Source organism: Corvus moneduloides, chromosome 3 (genome assembly GCF_009650955.1).
Source record: "Corvus moneduloides isolate bCorMon1 chromosome 3, bCorMon1.pri, whole genome shotgun sequence".
In the NCBI taxonomy this organism is placed as follows: domain Eukaryota; kingdom Metazoa; phylum Chordata; class Aves; order Passeriformes; family Corvidae; genus Corvus; species Corvus moneduloides.
In genome coordinates, this window is record NC_045478.1 from 116308058 (window position 1) to 116322069 (window position 14012).

A 14012-nucleotide genomic window follows, 5' to 3' on the forward strand; every position below is an offset into this window, starting at 1 on the left:
CCCATGAACATACCAGAGATGAAAGGTACCTGGCTGAATTTGGGTAAAAATAGATGGGATTTTGAAAAGCGGGAAGAAATGCCTGGGAAAAGTCACCTACATATGGTCTTAATCATGCCAATGGATAACCCCCACATTACCCTTTAAAAGGTCATCTGATAAACATCAACATTGGGCTTTTCTCACAAACCCAACACCTAAAATTGCTTCAGGCTACTGTAATACGGCATGAGAAGTTAAATTAGAAGCATATATTTGGTAATAGCACCTCTGAGAGGGACTCTTCAAAAGCCTGTGCCCCCATTAAAGGATTAGAAGTCCAGCACACATATCAGCAACGACTCTCCATCCAAAGAGAAACAGAACAGGGGACAGAAATCAGCATTTTGTTCTGATTAGCTGCTCTGATTGATGTAATGTCTTAATTACCTTTTTTTTTAAACATTGCTGCAAACCTGCCATTGAGGGAAGTACTATAAAGAATACCACTATGAAGCAGAGCTTTCAAGCTTTCCCTTATCTCTTGTGGGTCTGGTGCTGATCTTTCCAGAATATTTTTTGGTGAGACACACAGAATGAAGCAGTCTCCAAGCAGCTGGTAGTCTTGGGTTCAATTGCTTTCAGGAGCACCCAAAATCCAAGTTACAGACTTGGAGGTAAAGCCATTCAAAAAGAAGAATGGAGTCGTTAAATACTTCTGGAAATGTGCTATTTCTGTATGAAACAATGGAAGAGATATTAAAAAAGATGCAGGGATAATTAGAGTCAGCACATTCAAAAGCACTTCCTTTTTATTTGGGCATTTTCTCTTCTGCAAGCAAATCCGTTCAATTTTCCCTGAGTGACAGTATTTTGAGGTTATCTGCCCCAAAGGCAAATAGATCTGATTGTCCAAGAAATAAGGATGAAGGCAAAGGGCACATCCTAAAGATTGAAGACTGGCTGAGAAATTGGAGGGTGTAAGATGAAAGAAGTTCTCTGTCTCAAGGTCACTGATGATTTTAGGATGTCTTTAAATGGGGGAGAACACTCCTAACCACAGTTTTTATACTTTTGGTGTTTTCCTCTTTTTCCCGACTCAAAGTGGGACAAGTTCAGGTTTTCTCTCCACTTTCCAAATAGAGTCCTGAGTTTTGCTCTGGCACTTGTGGGCTCTAAGAAAGGATAGATGGAAGCAGAATTTTGCTCCCATTTTGAAAGCCTCCTGCAGCCAGTCAGAAAATCCTCTGCACGTGGGCTTTCATGGAATTTCCTATTTATTTCATCCCAAATTCATCTTTTCAGTTCATGAACCAGGAAACAAAATTTCCTCAGTGCTGGCTCTACAACTCTTGCCCAAGAACTGATGATCAGGCTCTGCTCCTTTTCCCAGATTTTAGGGTTTGATTTCTGAGACTGTTGGAGGTAAGCAGGGCATGACAGAAGTGGCCTTGCCCTCTCACAGACACAGTGACTCTGAACTCCTAAATTTTTGTCTCTAAATTCCTAAGTTATCCTCATGGGTTTTCTCCCCTGGACTCATGAGAGCAGTAGAGTAGTTCAATGAAATTTTCTTTCCCAGCTCCCACTGAAGAGGGGACATTTCTGAGCCCATTTTCCCTGGTGTTTCTGTATTTAACAGGTCCTGCCCCCATGGACTCCTATCTTAAGAGCATACAAGCAGGAGCAGGCTGCTGCAGCAGGAATCCAGAAGCTGGAGCTGTCAAACTGAGCCTTATTAGATACCAAAGGGGCTAATAAAAGAATGGGTGTTTGTTGTATTTCTGGCAGGGATGGTTGCTGAAAAGCCTGGAGAGAAGGATCCCGAGACACTTCAGCTCCCAAGTTCCGATGGATGTATTTCTAGTTGATCAATCTCTGTCTCTGTGGCTGAGCTAACTTCCCACTTCAGGCCTCTGACAGCTGGACAAAGCAGGGTTTGAGCCATGCCTTGCTTTAAGTAAGTGTGGAGAGATGTTTTCAATCTGACCTTGCCAAATCAGGCCCGGGCTTGGGGCGTTTGCTGAGGTCCAGGGAAGATTTTCCCACTGAATGGCAAGTGGCAAAAGCTAATTCTACCCAGAGCAATGTGATGGAGTACTGAAGTGACAAGTGTTTGGGGAGATAGGAATCTACCTTGTGATCTGCAGAGCCTTTAGCTTCATAAAACAGAAGAAAATACTTATATATGCTGATTTGGTAGTGGTGGTGGAGATTGTTAAAAACTAATTACAAAGTATAATTTTCAGAGACAGAGGAATATATTTAACCACGCAGTGGATGTGTTCATGATTATCCTTCTATATTAAAGAGATAAGATTTGGCAAGAGCAAATGTGGGCTTTGTTTGGCTTTTTGCTCTTAAGTTCTCATCTTTTCTTAAAGTCCATCAGATAATGAGATGTAAAAGCACACATACAGCAATAACGTGGTACAGTAATGAACAAAATATAATACCAGACAACAAAAGCAAATCTTCCACATTTAAACACTTCTGCGCATTTTTCCTCTCTACTTTTTTTCTCCTGTCCTTAAGACAATAAAAAACTCCATTCAAATAATAGCAAATTCTCATCAAGATTTTACCCAGGATTTCCATGCCATGCAAAAATAGGTCCCCTCCCTCGCTTGTTACCCTGCTCTCTGTTTCTTCCCTCTAGTCAGAATTCTTGCTGTGCTAAATACTTATGATGTCACTGGCCTTTTCAAGATCACTTTTGACACCTAGGGCATTTTTATTTCATATATCGCTCTGAGTATTTTTACTGTCATCATCAGTGTTGTCTCGAGACAATATTTTGCATGAGTGTATCACATGTTAATGGTAAATACAGCAGCTGATACTTCATAGAGGCAATAATGGGCCTTTTAAGAAACTGCAGAGAATTGCCATTATGCTTTTAAATAGCAACTCTTCCATAATTTGAAAATCAATAATAACAATAATAACAATAACAACAGCAATAACAATAACAACAACAACAATAATAATAATAATAATAAAAAAATATTCTCGGGCCTCTACCAAGTGTACCAACTTGTGTCAGAGATGGAGAGAGTAGAATTCACCCTATTCATGTCCTCCTTTCTCCATAGGAGTAGAAAAGGTGTGACAACAAAACATGCTTCAAGACTTGCTCTTGAACCTTCTTTTCAGCTGGCCGTAGCTAATATTTGGGACTAGAAGAGGGCAAGCAGCCAGGCACCTTAGCTTGTATTGCTCTGTACCAGTCTGGCTCCACATTTCTGTATTTCCTGGTAATCTTCAATCAGGCACGAATGCAAAGGGGAGCCTAGAATGAGTAAGAGAAAAATGAGATGTCAAATCTTGCATTTAGAGGATTTAGCAAGGTGCTTAAATAAGTTATGGCATTGATATCCTGACAGATTGCTCAGCCAGGGGACTGGGAATGGAAAATGAAAAGTCTATTGATTAAATAAATTAATTTTTAAATCTAAAAGTGGTTTTAGTAGATTAATAGCCTCTTACACTGAATCCAAATTTTCTCCCCTAGGCAAGCCCTTGACTTACACATATGCTGCAACTTCTCCACCTCAGCCAGTCAAGCCTTTCTGCTTTACACAGGGGGAAGCTGTGACCCTGATTTCAAGAACCACACCGTGTGTCCAAGGCCAGGAATCCCGGATTATCCTACAGAAGTCAGTTCCTGAACTCCCTCCTGGCATATTAAACAGCAACATGTTCAAACAGAGCATTGCAAGGGAAAAGCCAAACTAACCCTTGTTGCTTGAGCACACCCTTTAATGCATTTCTACCAGCTCCTGTGAGCAGCCTTTCCCGGCACAGTCATCATTTGACTCCCAGAGAACTGGATATTGTAGTGATGTGAGAAACCTGCTGCCCCAGAAAGGCTTTGTTTGCCAGATTTCTGTTGAGGGAGCAAGAAACAGCAGCCCTTTTTGGGGCTTCTCTCTGCAGGAGATAACTCAGACAAGCACCCGGTGGGTGGAAATGTGGGCTCGGCAGATGCGGGTTCCACGTCCGGGTCTGTCGCTGCCCTCCTGCACAACATCAGGCAGGTCATTTCATGCCTCTGTATAGTGCACATAATGATACTGAGCTCCTCTGCAAAGTGCTTTGAGACTCACTGGGAGAAAAATCTGTAACCCCCCCCCAAATATTTCATGAATAACAAACTGCAGGGATGATAATATGTGAAACATGTCAGAAAAAAAACCATTTAAAAGCTCAGTGCATGGCAAGTTAACAAAATATTGGTGAACTGGAGGCTCAATTCTCATAATTCTCCCTCTCATCTAACAAAATGGCTTTTTGAAGCCTGGACAAGTGAAAATGGGATTACTAATTGCATCTCTAGATGGAAAGATTAATCACAGGAGCCAGATGGGGGTTTTTTTGGCCCTTGACTGGTTTCCTCTAAGTGGTCAGGGACATTAGTAGGATGTATTAGTGGGAATCACTCAGCAGTACCAGTTCTGTCTGAATCAGAAAAGAAAAAATTAGTCTTCTGCCTGTTGTGAGCTTGATCCTTTTGCATGTTCAACCCTTTCAAACATGGACCAGGCTGATCCTAAATCCACTATGCTGTGTTTAACTCTGGAGTCACTTTTCCTACCTGATGACTTAGGACTTGGGAGTGGGTCTGTCTGCCTGCTCAAACCCGAGGTGGGAGACAAGGCGACTGGCGTGGCGGGATTCTCCACAGCGCCGAGTTATCCCCATAAACACGCAACGCCCGAGTGCTCTGCACCACGGCTTTGTGTGTGATTTGGCTGTGTGGAGGGTGGCTTTCAGCGTGCTTTTACATGTGGTTTGGCCATGTTGAGGCTGTTTTACAGCTTGCTTTTACATGTGGTTTGGCTGCAGCCAGGCTGGTTACTGTGAGCCTTTACATGGAGCTTGGCTGTGTTATACTGAGGTCTGCATGTTTGGGATTTTACTACCCCTGCACTAAGACAGTGCAGGTCGTAATGCTGGGGAGCAATTTAGATAAAGTGAGAAGTCAAACCCAGCCTGGCACTGCTTCCTGTAGCGCCATAATAAAAATCCTGGAGCACTGTTATGCCCCAGCTTCCTCCACCACAACCAAAGTCCTGCTGCTCCAGCTCCTGAAGTCGAATGTTTTCTGTTTCAGATGCAGGGGATTAGACATAAATCCTTCCCTCCATTTCAGAGGTGGGATCCAAATGGCTTCCAGCCATGTCAGCTGCTCTACCTTTGTGTGGGTTGAATGTATAGTCAATAATATATTACATAAAGAATGTGAGTTATTAAACCTTTTCTTAACCAGCAGTCTACAACCAATATTTCTCAGGCAGTTTCAGCTGCATATATTTTAAAGTGACAAAACTCCCAGAAATCATTATTCCTGACCCACAAAAAACACGCAGGGAAAATTTAATGGGTAACTCTGAGGTATAAACATGGAAGTGTTATTTTGATGCAAAGATTCAGGCATGACTTCTGTCTAACATCAGCTCCTTTTGAAGCATTTGTCTGCAGATTGGCCCTTAAAAACTGTAATAACTTTTGTCTGTGTAATATTAATCAAGTTAATTCCTTTCAGAGAAATGGAATTATTCACTAATTTTTCAGTCTTACTCTTCTCTCCCCTGTACCTCCCTGGTTTTCATTGCCTGGATCAAAATCCCCATTACCTGCAATTCTCTTGTTTTATGCTTCAAATGCAAGATGGAACAAAAGCCTTCCATGTTTCCTATCACATAGCTGCCAGTACTGTTCTAATTTTGATTTTCCTTCCTTTTATGTGCAGTAACTTAGGTTTACATGTACACAGGTTTTATATCAATTGTCTCATAACTTGTCTTTTTTTCTGCCTGTCAGGTCTCAAAGGAGATAAGGCTAGGAAGGAAGGTAAAGGGGGAATTACAGTTATAGTGAATTCTCTTCCAAGAATTCACCTAGAGAGACAGATATAATTTCCAGATGCTATTGCAGGACTTAGAAACTTAACAAGGCATTAGGTGTCACTCAAAACTTTTAATCACATACCAGGGACTGAGCTGCAGAAAGAGTCCCACAAGCAGAATACTGTAATAAAGTAGAGCAAATGCTACTCAATGTGCAAGTTGTCTAGAAACAAACATGCTCAGCACATGAAGTAGAAAAGGCAGAACAAATCCTTTCGCCTTTGCTTGGTTCTTGAAGCAGTAATCTGAGTGAGTCATCAGAAGAAACAAATATTTTCTGAGTGAAAATGCAAAGGAAACACTCCACCCATTAATGCTTTGACACAGAGAGAGCATTTGATATTAACGATTTTTAAATACTTCTCTGTATTCGCTCTTTGTAAATTCTGCCATTTGGTGAAAGCGTTCTGCATCCAGTGCCACTGCTCTGACCTGGATGAGTGCTGAATCTTCCAAGGAAGATGTGTGACTGAGCAGAGCATCGTCTGGATGTCACCGTATTTTACCTTTTTCATTTTCCCTCAGCACAGCAAGCTTGGTAGTACCTCCCTTTCCTGAGTTCAGAGTGGGTTTCCAGAATTTCCTCTCCAAGACTGGAAGACAGATGAAAAAATAAGTTTAGAGGAAGGTCTTGCTTTGTTGTTGTTTGCTTGGGGTTACTTTGTTTTGATGTTGAGGTGGTTTTTTTCTGTGGGTTTCTTTTTTTTTAAACTTTATTTCTGAATTCCATAAAATAAAATTTTTGATGATATAAATACATCTCTTTTTGCTTCAGAAGTGAGATTTTTTTTTTCCGTTAGCATTTATAGAATAATTTAAAATTTCAGGTCAGTTTTCATAAACATAGAAAAAATTCATAATAGAAAGTATTTTCATTGAAATTATGATATGCTCTTAGTAGAAGAGATGCACTTCAGATCACTTTTCTCTCCAAATACTTTTTTTTTTTCAGTAGAGTTCATGACTTGCCATGCAATGAGGGGACACTGGAATTTAACAGCTCCATGTTTCATTTATCTTTGTGATCATGCTGTAAACAGTCCACATGGAGACACCCGGGTCATCACATGCACTCATAAAACACAGCAAGTAACACTGGCAAGGGAACCTGCACTGTCCTCTCACACCAAATTCCTGGCTAAGCCTCTGAAGATAAGAGTCAAATTAAGCTGCTTCTTCTGGTAAAAAATGGCGCTGCTGGAGGCAGAAAGGCTCAATATTCCCTGGGGGCTCCAACTATGAGTTAATGCTTTCCAAACCCTTCCATATGTTGGCTGAAATGGACCCAGGGTTCCTTCACCACTGTTGTCATATCGGTTTATATCAGAGTCAGGCATCTGAAGTGAGAGGACTTGTTTTCAAATTAATCACATATCACAGTTATTTAATCTGAAATTTTTACTGCCGCTAGTTTATTGGATCCTCAGGAGATGGATTCAGAAGTTTTAAGAGCTCAAAATCAAGAGTTTCAGAGTTCTTGCCCAAACTTGCCTAGAACTTCTCATTGTTAGGTTTGTCTCCCAACTAAGAAAAGATAGAAGCCTCTTAAATTTATTTTGGAACAAAGTTATGACTTTTTTCTCAAGAGCATCATTCCCGTCTACACTTGCAGGAAAAGTGCTGATAGCAAGTTTGGGATACAGTCAGAAGAGCTGCCTAAAACAAAAGCAAAGTTTCTTCACCTTTGCACCTTTTGTGAGTTCTGGTGTTTTCCCTGCGGGTTTTCAGAGATAATGAATGAACAATTGTCCCCTTGTCCTCAGAGGCAATGTGATCTCAGCTGTGCTTACCAACACCTGACACCTGCAGGCTCCCACAGGGCAGAAGATGTTTCCAAGACCAGTAGGATAGGACCATGCCCATGGTATGTCTATCCCAGTATTTCTGTTACTATTAGTGCCAGGCAGCAGGACAGTGGACTGAGCACAGGGTATTCCTTTTTAAACACCCTGCAGGTACAAACACCAACAGCTTTTCCCTTGGGAAGTTAGTGCTGAGCTTGGCTCTCCCAAGGCTGGTTCCTATCGTTCCCAATGACCTGTGCTGGAGCAGCAGACTTCGTGACAGAGCCAGTTGGAGCTGCCTGAGTTATTTCTTTGAATTGTTTTTTCAAATGATCCCTTCTGCCAGCCCTTCCTCCCATCCTAATACCACCTGTGGAGTCACACTGGCAGCTGGTGGGAATGCTGCACACATTGACAGCCAACATTCCTGCTGAGGGCAGAAACAGCCAGCTGTGCAAGGAAGGATTGGCAGGTTGTGTTGTTTCCTCTACCTACTGTGAGCAGACACCTCACTGAACTGCTCGGGCAGTCCTGAAACATGGAGATGTTTCCAGACATCTCAAGGGAAGGTAAGGTGAAGAAAGTTCAGAGAATACTGTAACGAAGACTATTGTTGTTCTACTTTTACTAGAAATTCCTATTTTCCTCCTTTTCCTTTTGAAAACAGACTAAAGGTTAGCTGAATGACTCCTGAAAAACTTCCTCTTCCACTTGGGTGCATCGGGAAAGACCTCAGGCTGGGATCAGGGTTCTGCCATTCCATATCTTTGCTAGCAAAGGATGGAGGGAACGAGGGTACCACAGGCAATGCTGAATCTCTCAATAAGGAAAGGAAAAAGAAGACGAGGATGAAGAGCAAATTCGGCCCTGGGAGAATGGACATCCCCAATCCCTGGCAGAAATAAATGAAGATAATGCCTTTTCCATTCACTGCTGTGAGACACAGGGGCTGGACTGGCTGCCACAGCATTTCTCCAGCAGCCACTGCTCCACAAACAACAAACCCCATCCAGTCAGGGTGAGCCACTTACAGAAACTTGCCAGATGCACAAGAAGATTATGTTTTCCTCTCCTTCTACCCAGTCAACCCTCCTGCTGGACACAACACCTCTGCATATCCACATACAAATACATATTGCTGCTAATGGAACATATCACTGAATTCCATTAACCAAACATCCACAGCATCAGAAGAGCAGTTCAGCCTGAACTGGTGTTTTGCACTGACCACTTAAAATGCTATAAAGATACTGAATCCTGGGAGCTCTGGGAAAAAAAAAAGATGCCATGTCAGTAGATGAACTCAAACTTCAAAAGCTTTTCCTATTATTTTTCTACTCATTAATGGCTCTCGATTCAGTCTGTGTGGAAATGACTTCTTTCCTAAGTGCTAAACTCTGCACTGGACCCTCCTGTTGATAGAAGAGTTTGATGCAATCTGTCTTCTCTTACTGTTCCTTTGCCTACAGAACTTGAATTAGGTCCCAAGACTAATTCTCACGTTGAAAAGAAGTTCCTCACATTTCTCAGAATTGTTTGAGCATGAAGAAGGCATTGAGAAGGGATGCTTCTGTCTACAGGGTGATTAGACCAGAGAGGTTCCTAAATTATAATCAGGAGAAGAAAGACTTTGCCATTAAATAATGTAAAGTGTAAGTGATGAAATAGAAGAAGGAATCAAGGTAGGAGACCCAATTTCTGGAGATTCCAGAATAATAATTCATTCATTACTGGGGATAGGTCACACTGAAAGTGCTTGTAGATGTAAATTTTGACTGATATTTCTAAAAACTCTTCATCATCCTCATTTTAATTATATTGAAGAAAGAGGGATGCAGGAACCACAGAGCTGTAAGGACTGAGTAGTATCCAAGCAGTTACATGCATAAATGCCAAAAAAAGTCTTCTGATCTAGAGAGAATCACAGACTCTGCCCTTTCCCCTGCTTCTTCTGGCCTCGTGGGCACTACCAATTAGCAGTTAGTGGAATTGTTACTGCAGCACTCGGAGAACCTGCCGTGCGCCACTGGAGAGAATTTCCAAATGAAATTACGTACCTTGGCTCTATAACCAAAGAAATTTCACAGGCTCCAGGCCCTCCTGTAATGCACAAGAAAATCCCACTTACTGAATTTGCTTGCAAACCACCCTAGTTCTGGAATATTATTTAGCTGAGCAATTACAGAATGATATTAGTGCTCCGCAGATAAAAATCAACTGGAACCAAATCCTTTGTTAGTTCTGTTTTCCTCCTTCTCTAGGTTTTCTCTTTTCCTTTGGTTTTTAACAGCAGTCATTGCTCATTATAAAGTTTTTCATCAGCACTAAAGCCTCAGTGCTGCAGTCTGAACAGGCAATGATCTGCAGAGAGAAAATGCCACACGTGCAGAAACACTGGGGCCTGCCTAACCCAGCTGGAAAACTCCTGAGGCAAAGGAAAGAGGGAAACTAGGCAAAAAAACTGTCTGTGGAAGTATATCCCATTGGAAAATTCCGGTTTCACATCTGCCTTGGCTGGATTATAAATAAAACAATAAAAACAATTCAGTAGCTTGCCATCCTAGTCTTACCTAGTTGCTTGTGTTAGAAATTTAGCAGCATTAGTAGAGAGTTTATTTGGCTGCTGAAGAAAACGTCTTTCCCATGACTTACTGTGGTGTACACTCAAATGAGAGCTCTGAACACAGTCCATGTTTGAGGTGAAGAGAAAAAATATAAGTACTTTAAATCTAAGCACAGAATGGCCGTGCTTTGATTTAAAATTCATATGTAAATGGATTTTTAATTTGTGAAAGCCCTAGACAAGATGCAACATGACCCTCCACAAAATTGTTCCTTGGCCTCAGTGGTGAAACTCCTGATTACGATGGTTCCCATGTTGCATCCAATTTCAGTGCAATTTTGAGTGTGGTCTTCCAACAAAAATCATCATCTCAGCATGTTGTCCTGGAAATACATCTTAATAAATCACAGCCAGTATTGAGACTAAAGGGGGGAAGGGAAAATTTTTCACTAAGTTGTAACCAGAAGCCTTGAAAATGAATTATTCCTGCTAAAATCCCACTAATTTTTCTCCTGTGAGCAGGCTACATTGACTCTTGTAAATAAAGGAGTCATTGCTTCAATTAGATGGAAGAGTTGCATCAAATTTGATTTAAATTCTGAAAAGCTAAAGAAAATTGCTGGTTTTCTGATTAGCCATACAACAAGTAGGTTTCTCAGTTGGATGCCCTACCTTTCTCACTCCTCAACAACTTAGTCCTAATATATCATCCCTTCCTCCTGCTTAGATTTTATTTCAGTCATTTATCAATTTAATTAATAATTGGTTGATAATTGTGCAAATAATCTCTATATGAAGACAGTCAACTCTCTTCTGAAATGGTTTAGGATTTACATTGCCTTGGAGGAGATGGGCTTTTTTCCCCCTCACAAAGAAGCAAGAATAGTTTTTCTGTCATTGTGGAAGTGAATAAATGCTCAAAGGTTTAAAAACGTCCTCTTCTGGCCATCAAGTGGTTTATCACTGCATTTTTTTAACACTATCATGTAAGATTTGAGACTGCTCTTAATTTTGGGCCCATCAAATTTATGGGGACTCGCCTCTACTTAGCGCTGGCACCGCGTGGGGTCGGGTCAGGGAAACCTTAGGGAAAGCCAAAGCCTGCAGAAAGGTGAAAGGAACACCTTTTTCTCTTTCCCACTTCATTTTATAACCTTCTCTAGATCCATATAAAGAAGTGTATGTTATATATATTTTGTCTTGCCAAAATCTGTAAACAGGAGTCCACTGTGTGTGTAAATATCCTATCTTTTAAGAGATACTATTCATAATTTCTAGGAGTTAAAGAGAGGAAAAGAAAAAGGTTGCTTTTCAGAAGCAAAGACTAGGAAACACAAAATTAATTGCCAATGCTCAATAGAGGTGAGTCCACCTAAGTCTGATGGGCCCAACCTTAGGAGTAGGTCTCAATTCTTACATTATACTCTTAAAAGGCCACATTGATAAACAACTCCAAATATATGTAGCTAGGAGGTAAATGACAAAAATAATTGGAATTTCTACCTCCTGAGCCAGAATAGAGTCCAGGCTGTCAAAAAGATTCATGATGCACCCCAGACTGGGTTTAACAGGCCCAAGCTGGGTCTATTAACTCGGACCCAGAGTCAAAAGCAGAGGCCAGGGTATGTAGGTGGCCTGTTCTGATGGAAACATTTTCCCCACTGCTGCTACATTAACAGTCTGTTCTTGAGTCAGGGAGAAATATCCCACCCTCCCTGACCCATCCAGTCTCCTGGACAGAATTGTCCTTGGCAGGGTCCTTGCTGCCCACTCTCCCTCATTTCCTCCATGCTATAGTGTGGAATTCTCAAGAACCCTGTGAACTTAAGACAAGGACTCAACAGGAGACAATTTTTCTGACTATAGTGAGCATTTATAGCATCAGAAACAACTCAGGTTAAGGTTTCTTTCTTTCTCCCTCCTTGGACACGAGCCATTCCAGAGCTTGTATCTGAATATTTGGTTCTCATGTATATTTATTTACTTAGGAGTGGCATTCCTATTTTTATAGCTTTGAGTTTTTAACTTTCTTGTTAGCAGAATTAACAAGGTTCATGGCATATAAAGTGAGCTGTGGCATTTAAAAAATGCTGGCCTAATGTAACACCAGCCTTTTTTTATATATGTGTTCAATGGCAAACTCCTACTGACAGGCAGAATGCAATTCTATGTCTGGGCAAGTTTATAGATGGTGTTCCCACCTCTGGGCCACAAGGTCACAAATTTGTTTCTGATTCTATTAAAGAAACACTCAACAATGGTAAGTTTGTGTGCTTCTTTTCTTTTTTTTCCTTTTTTTTTAAATGAGAGGGGACTGTTTTATATGATCCACGATCTTAAAGATACTCCAAGGGATCTCTGTTGAGTTCTCGGCTTTTCACCCCTGTGCCCTGACCAGAGAACACTGGTAGCAGATTTGAGAAGCTTTGTCTGTTAGCAGCTAGATAAAACAGATTTTGGAGAAATCTTGCATGACTGAAAAAAGAACAGGCCCTGGTTTCAGTGGGGTTTCATGGGATTTGCCTCTGCAAGCAAAAGGATGTGGAGAAATTACAGATTCACAGTACCTGTTGTCTGCTCCTCTTTCCTCAGCAGATCCTCTGTATGACTCTGAGCACCTCACCAGCTTTGCTGCCTGACCCTGCACACCTGTGGGATGGAAGGAACAACACTCCTCCCTTCCCTGCCATCACCTCTTTTCAAGGTTTTAGAGGCAAGGCAGTGAGAGATGGATAAAGGCCTTTGCACCACATACATTAATAAGGATATTTACTGAACTCACGGCTAGGACAAGCAGAAAGATGGATCAGAGGTGGCTGCTGTGCCCTAGGAAACACCAGCCTTATTTTCTCTTGGAATTAGTTTAGGTATGTTCTCCTTTACACCATGTGATGGCTTCAGCTGCAGCTTCCTCACCATAAGTGTTTACTGCCTCACACCCAGCCTCGTTTAACAAGAGAGGAGGCACAATCCAGCCTGGCCTCAGCCATGAAATCCCTTCATGCTGGAACACGCGCTCTGGGACTTTGTGGCTACAAACATACAGAGCTTCGGCTTGAGAAATGAGCGGGGGCCAGCAGAATGATTGAACTGCTGGGGTGAAATTAAGAGCATGGGAGAGAGAGAATGCTGGTGAGCTTGGAGGAGGGAGGATAAACTCGAATGTCTGCTGAAAGAATTCCAGCATCATCCATTACTGTCCAGAAGGCAATCAGAAAAAAGCAGAAGGGCAAGGAGCACAGCCCTTTCTGTGGGATGCTTTGGCTTGTTGTGGTTAGGAGGATCAAGGCTAGGTATCACATGCCTCCACTGAAGGGAAATGCCCTGGAATAAAGCAAGGAGCAGGAATTTCTAGGCTAGGGAAAAGGCTGATCATGTTGAAACTGAGCACAGGAAAAAGAATTTGGCTGTAGTGTCTGACTGGAGGACTTTTAGCTACATGAGAGGACTCCAGGTCTATTCTTTCTCTAATTTCCTTATGCCCCCAAGGAAGCTTTTGCTGGAAATTTGCTTCCACTTATGGGAGCACTGGAAGAATGAGAGCCAGTCTGTGACTGAGCATCTGGCAATCAGAAAGAGGGTTCAAAGGAGAGGAAACTGCTCAAGCAGGATCTGAGAATGCTATTCTGCACTGAAAATTGACCCCTGCAAGCGACAGGCTGCCACTGCTGGTCATTCCAAGTGGGTATTTCTGCAAAGTGACAGTTCAGGAAACTCTCTGTGGCCTGGATCCAGTAAGCTGACTTTGCTCTCTGAAAATTATCATCACCACAC

At 41.8% G+C, this 14012-nt stretch overlaps 1 long non-coding RNA gene across 1 annotated transcript in view; it reads right to left on the reverse strand.

Annotated features, from left to right (window-relative positions):
* LOC116441597 overlaps positions 1–14012 on the reverse strand; it is a 125414-nt gene that overhangs the window by 16450 nt on the left and 94952 nt on the right. Inside the window, exons 2-3 of the long non-coding RNA XR_004239167.1 lie at positions 6398–6484; positions 3185–3271 (exon numbers count right to left, since the gene is read on the reverse strand). This is a non-coding gene — a long non-coding RNA (uncharacterized LOC116441597). The remainder of the gene's footprint in view (positions 1–3184; positions 3272–6397; positions 6485–14012) is intronic.